Source organism: Ornithodoros turicata, unplaced genomic scaffold (genome assembly GCF_037126465.1).
Source record: "Ornithodoros turicata isolate Travis unplaced genomic scaffold, ASM3712646v1 Chromosome226, whole genome shotgun sequence".
In the NCBI taxonomy this organism is placed as follows: domain Eukaryota; kingdom Metazoa; phylum Arthropoda; class Arachnida; order Ixodida; family Argasidae; genus Ornithodoros; species Ornithodoros turicata.
In genome coordinates this window covers 38703-44662 of record NW_026999341.1, presented here as the reverse complement: position 1 = coordinate 44662, position 5960 = coordinate 38703, and the positions used below count along the sequence as shown (strand labels likewise).

General features: G+C 47.8%; 1 long non-coding RNA gene across 1 annotated transcript; it reads left to right on the top strand.

Moving 5' to 3' along the window:
- The first annotated feature begins 2141 nt into the window (after window positions 1-2141).
- LOC135373240 (uncharacterized) lies at window positions 2142-2732 on the top strand. The gene is made up of 2 exons (XR_010416374.1): window positions 2142-2257; window positions 2590-2732. It is a non-coding gene; the product is annotated as an uncharacterized LOC135373240 (long non-coding RNA).
- The last annotated feature ends 3228 nt before the right edge of the window (window positions 2733-5960 follow it).

The window sequence follows — 5960 nt, the reverse complement described above, 5'->3', positions numbered from 1 at the left end:
TTTCTGAGAATGGCGAGAGCCTTCTTTTTGCTCAAGTGATGCGCTTTTCTATAGCGTTCCACACCCCCCAAACCACCCTCTGGTTTCTCATATCCCTCCATAAGTCGTCCACGCAATGGAGGCCTGCTGCTGCTGCTGCTGCTGTTGAGGCTCGCGAGATTTGGGTAGAGAAATCAGACGCAATAGTTTCGAGACTTTGGGGAACCAGGAAGGTTTCTTTCCCGTTTTACGTTGCAACAAATAATTGACGAGTTCGTAAACGGAGGAGTGTCTGATGGGCTTGCCCGACACGGAGACACAACCCTCGCGATCCCAGGAAAGAACCTTCTTTAATTCCGAGACGACCCTTTCCGCTTCCTCTTCGTCCACCTCTGGAGAGAGGAGCGAATAGTCAAAGTCATTTGTAGCGTCGGACGCCTTGTTTTTATTGTCGTAGGGGTCAAATCCGTACTGCTTGAGTATACGATACAGTGCTTGCAGTATGAGTTTCACTTTGACGTCGTCACTCTCCTTCGAGGAAAGAATGTTTCCGATGGAGGTGGTCACTTCAATTCTCTTGGCCATTGGCGAAAAGGTTCAACACGGCGGAAAGCAGGAGAGGAACCACCGACGAAAGAACGCCCTGTCCTCGCTGCTGAGACAGATAGCGCTTCAAACGTTGCGGATTCTTGTGAATCTTTTTGTAGGCGAGCCGTCGTAAAAAGCGTTTGTGCTTCTTCAAACGCGCGAACGTATCTGGAGCTAGAGCCACCTTTCCGTTCAATACATTGAGGCAAATTTCGGAGAGGTGTTTCATGTCGGACGAGGACGAACGTCTCAAGACGTCGCGGCGGCGTGGAGGGGGTAGAGTGGAGAGTACTTTGAGTAAAGTGAGGTGAGGGCGGAGATTCATTTCGGAGCGTAAATATATTGACGTTCTCCCGGAAAGATATTGCTACGCAACCTGTGATCCTCGTGCGTATAGTTGTGAAGATCCACGAGTAAATATGCGTGGGGCGACGACATCGCTTGTTTATATGCGTCCAGAAAATACTCCAATCTTTTTCTGCCAAATAGCTGTTGGCCGAAATGTTCCATCTGGTGCACGCTGCGCACGGTGCGCCACAGGACGACGTAACTGGCGTTGTAGGATATTGTTCTAAAATGGCTACTGTCGAAAAAGATGTTTTGAACGAGTAAGAAGATCGACGCGTTGGCGTGGTGAGAACCCCGAATGAAAAGATCGGTCACCTCCTTCAAGGAACCGGCGTCGGTCATGTGATCGTCGACGACGATCAGCGTAGCGCGCGACGTGTCCCACTCTCGCGGTAGCTCCTTGGTAAATTTTACGGAGTCCCCGAATTCGTCCTGCATGCTCGGCGAAGCATATTTCTGCACGTAGAATATTTGTGACGGAGGCTTGTCTACCACGTCGTTCAGGTTCCTCAACACGTTAGCAACGAAAGTAGATTTGCCGCACATGGAGGGGCCGCTTAAGATACAGCGAAAGGGATGACGGAAACGAAAAGGTTCGGGGGAAGACATGTTGCGTGCGTACACGTTGCACGAAGAAAAAGAAGAGACTGAGACTCGAAGAGAAATGTATCGCTTTTATTTACACATCCTCGTCGTCGTCCTCTACATCGGAACTGCGTTCCCAATACAGATTGTCCAGGCTAAAGTTGGACTTCTTTTTCGCCAGTCTGTCCGCCGCTAAGATGCGGTCGAGCGTCTTCATCTTGTCCTGACACATTTCTTGACGCGCTTGCAACCATTCCAGACGGTGGACTTGAAAGGCTTCCTCCACGATGCCGCGTATAAATTCGCGAAGTTCTTCGTTTTTTGTCTTTTCCTTGCGACGACGAGAAGCGCAGGAGAATAAACCACACATGGCGTTTTTCACGTATCGCTCAGAATGATGACGCGAGCGCGGTGCGCGCTGCCTTTATAGAGATAAACGCGCGCGCAAAGAACGGAGAATGAAAGCGAAACTGAAAAGCCACCCGTCGCCGCTAGGAGCGCGCGCGCGCGCAGCGGAGAGCCGAAACCGAAAACACCCGCGGGCGGCGCAGAGGGAGCTAGGAGCGCGCGCGCGCATGCGCGGTCGGGTGGAGCAGAGGGCGCTAGGAGCGCGCGCATGCGTAGCACCCGTAGAGTGGCGCTTACGTCAGTCCACCTCTGGCTCTCGTTGGGAGAAGACGTGCGGTCGTTCGCTCCGTCGTCACTTGATCCCTGGCTGTCGACGAGAGCGGACGCTCCGTCGCAGCGGGGAAAAAAGGTGAGTGATTTACCGATGTTTGCGCGTTGTTTTACCGTGCTCGTGTTAAGCCTTTTCTCGCATGTTTAGACTTGTTTAGCGGTGTCCAAGCCTGTTGACGCACGTTTACCATCGTGTGGTTCCCGCCTTGTGTTAGCCGCGAAGTGTTGTGACGCTGTGGTTAGGCCTTGTCGATTGCCTTAAGCCTTTCCCCCCGATGTGTAGTGTTTTCTCCGTGCTGTTTAGCAGTAGCGGTTAGGCCTTTTCCCCGCGCTCTGGTATGCTTAGACTTGTCGAGCAGTGTTGCCATTTTTACGTGTCGCTAGTACTTTCATGTTCTCTTTCTCGTATAGAGCTACGATGCTGGCGCCATCTGGTGTGATGCCTTGGAACTAGCGTGCCACCTGCCTCTGCAACCGTCGTGCTCCAGTCGCCCCGGCGGGATTTCTTCAAGATGGCGTCGTTGATTTTCAAATAAATCATTTCCTACTGTCTGCTTCCTTTCTATCTAGTTTTTTTATTTCCTACAACCCGAGTTTTACATAGAAAATCCACGACAAGTATTGCACTGAGTCAGATTTTGCCAAATTTCAAAATTTTAAAAATTTAAATTTTTTAAAAAAATTAAAGTAATTTTAAAATAATTTAAAGTAAAATGTGCAATACTTGCCGTGGATTTTCTGTGTAAATCTTGGGTTGTAACATTACTACTTGTAGCCAGTCTATTTCGGACCACCACAGTTCGGCGTTATGATTTTCGGAATTTTGATAGCCTTCCTATATTATTATTTTTTTTCGTATGTTAATGGCGAATGAAAGGATGCGCCATTGAATGAGTAACATAAGAGCGGCGATATCATTCGCTATACTAGTTCGCTAGCGATATTGCCCGCGGCATGGTAGTGTTGGTCACTACTATTGGTCAGACACGGGTTTTACAGTTCTCCCCTGCACCATTTACCAGCTCGCGTGGCTCAGTGGTTAGCGTGGTGGAGATTCTCACGTCGAGACTGGGAGGTACCCGGGTTCGAATCCCGGTGTCGGCTGTTCTGTCTGGGGCTATTCCTGGGTTTTCCTCAGACGCTTCCAGGCATATGTCGGCACAGTTCCCTTAGAAGTCGGCCCAGGACGCACATTCCTCCCAGGGCGTCAGTCGTGACGTTGCCCACATCTGTGAGGCCGACAACGGCGAGCCCTTTCACCATGCACCTTTTTCTTGTCTATGTTTATTGATAACAAAAGTTATACACTCACTCATTCATTGTTTCATTGCCCTTACAACTCCGCTTCTGCTGAAGATACGATTCATCGACATAAGAAGCATGAGAAAAGAATTGTGAAATCTTTATCTGACCAACAATAGGAAGATACTAACATCCAGGTTGTGTTGGGAACTACACCCGACTACATTCGCGCCATTATTCGCTCAAAACTGGAGTATTCTTATTTAAAAAAAAAAACTCCATTTTCTATACCTCAGACTGGAGCAAAGGATGCACGAAGAGCATTACTAAAGCTGTAATATCGACGCACACCACATTTTATCCAATGTCGGTCATTAATGGTGTAAAGTGAGCTGTTGCAAGAGGCCTTTACGTCCAATTCACCTTTTTAACACCTCATTTGAAGTAGGAATATGATGTTAAAAATTGTGTCTTCATATGTGAAAGAATAATTACGTTGGTCTCACAGCTCAGCAAATAATCACATTATAGACGGTAACCTGAGTTAAAAACACAGCATTAGACAGGGATGGATGTCAAGAATTTAGCTGGTATTTTTGACTCGTTGCAAGTGTACGTGTTAATTGCAAAAACGCATTCCCGTCACCGTTACAAACGTTTTCCGCCCCACTGCCTTTAACCAACGTGCCCCAACAAACTGTATCCGATACGCCAGTATAGGCTACTTTGCCACTCACGCTGGTCCAACTGTGTCACCAAGCTAACGAGGCGTGCCTGTGATGCGTTGCGCTCCGGTTTAGGTTGTATACGATAGAACCATGACTAGAAACTTGTTCAATGTGGTACTTGTCACAGAAGCAAGAACGCCGAACTATATGTCTTGGCATGCTGCCGCCGCACCTCAGAGCTATATGAGAGGCGGTATTTACCAGAATACTCCCTTCACTTCAATAGAATCACTCCCTTCAATAGAATATTCCCTTTCAAGGGTGCTTCTGTTTCCAAACGCCCATTGTAAGACCGTTTTATGATGAATACACCTGATTAAAGGGTGTTATAGAAAACATTCCCCACACATTGGCTCAAACTGTGCAATATGGGCCCCATACCGCCCAGCTCAAGCTAGTATGGGGAAAATTCCTGGCAATATGGGTCCCATATTCGCTGAAAACGCAGATAATGGTACGTACCCTTGTTGCACAAATGCCCAAGAAGCACGGCAAGATTGGGCATTGAAGCGTGTGAAATGCCCAATTCAATACGCCGTTACATCCAACAACTTCCCGCAGATGATATACATTTTTCGAATCAGTCAACCTACGTGGCAATCCCTCTGTAAGATTCACTAGAACTCAACAACTCAACTTTGCACTTGCTGGAAGCAGCCGTCATCTTGCTTCGCGATGCTAATGCTAATCGGGCGAAGCGACTGAGTGCGTGGTCGTCTCAGCGAAATCACGCGTCCTACAACTAATGACAGTTGGATCGGACGGCTGGATAAAATGTCACTGGTTCTTCTAATGTCAACGTAATTGCGGCAGGTCAAGTAAAAAATGTTGTAAGAAAGGATGTTCTTCTGTAAAGCTAGGTGTTTTCAAGTTACTGCGGGCACTGTGAGTTATTGAGCAGTATATGTCCGTCGCCGTCCCAAAAGTGTTGCGCTCCTCTGTACTTTAGGAGCGGGCTGGAAATTGTTGGTGTATATAGTGCGTTGCGATCCAAATTAAGCCTTCTGGGAGATGTTTGGCATTAGTAGTTTCGTGGGACTGCCTGGGTCCTTCTGCAAGACCACCTGTTCTTCGTTTTTTGTGTCATGTTGTGTTTTTGTAATGCTTTACAATGTAGGTCAAAAAGAAGATCTGCAGAAATCAAAAACAAGAAACAATATCAGTGGTGGATATTAAGCCGTATAGTGTTTTATTATTACACGGATCCCAGTTGGCGTTATCACGAAAACATTCGTGTAAATGGGCAAAATGGGCTTGCCAATATGGGCAGCCCACATTGGTCCAATATGGAGCCTGTTTGCACGCCCCATATTGGTCCCATATTGGCAGCCCTTATGGCTCCAATATTCGAGCAATATTGGCGTGCTGCTTGGATCGGCTGATAACAAGACCACCGACGGCGAACTCACGCAGACATCCTCACCCGTTCTCTTGATTAGGAACGCTTCCTGGATCTCTCTCGATAGTTGCCCTCTATAGTGGACAAAATTCGTCTGCCCACTGACACTGTCCATGACCAACAGATGGATGCGCACGGGCCGTCACATTCGGGGATAGGGGATCCCATTGCCGGCGCGCCAACTCCGTTCTCTAGAGTCCTCCTACGTTAACTCTACGATGACGACATTATAAGAAACGTGCCGTGCAGACACTGCGAAGTCTCAGCATACCGAAACCGCCCTACCAAAACCATACAACAAAGGTCAATACAACACAGGGAGGTCTATAAAACAAAGGAGGCTTTGAAACCGAAGATCCAAAGCACTGTGTACGTTCCTAATTCTACTGAAGTTAATCAGGAGTGGCATTCTA